The sequence below is a fragment of the Apis dorsata genome, unplaced genomic scaffold, assembly GCF_000469605.1.
Source record: "Apis dorsata unplaced genomic scaffold, Apis dorsata 1.3 scaffold_1024, whole genome shotgun sequence".
Lineage (NCBI taxonomy): Eukaryota > Metazoa > Arthropoda > Insecta > Hymenoptera > Apidae > Apis > Apis dorsata.
The window spans coordinates 28246-28913 of NW_006264123.1; positions in this window are offsets into that span (position 1 = coordinate 28246).

The window sequence follows — 668 nt, forward strand, 5'->3', positions numbered from 1 at the left end:
TGATTTTGTCTTGATCTAGATGTATTTGAAATGATATTATTTCAAATGACATTATTTTATTTCATAACTTTTTTCAGATTATTTAAATTATTTACTATATATATCTTTTACTTCAAATATTTGAATTATTTTTCTATAAATACAATATGATAAAATCATATTCTATTAATTCTTGATATGAAAGTTATATTTGAAATTAACTAGCCATCATAATCTTAATAAAAACAATATTATTAGAATAATTTATATTTGATTAAATAATAAATTAATTATTCTGGTTACATACTAACTATTATATAGAATAATTCACTTGATTTATATCATTATTATTATCTGTAGCGAGAAATGTTTCATTGATTTATACAATTCTATAAATTCTAATGTTGCTAAGTTTTTTCTATATATAGAGATCAAAAGATTAAATATCTAATATTATCTAATATTCTGATATTATTTTCTTTCTATGAATAAATGAAATGTGCAAAAAAGATATAAAGATAAAAAATAATTATTTTTTTAAATCATATTGATACAGCTTGATATTTTCTATAAAAAAATTAATTAATTTATGTTGAGAGAATATATAGCAAATATATATAATAAATATAGCATAAATATAGAATTTTGAATTTTAGATAATTTATTGAAAGAAAAAGAAAAAAAAAAAA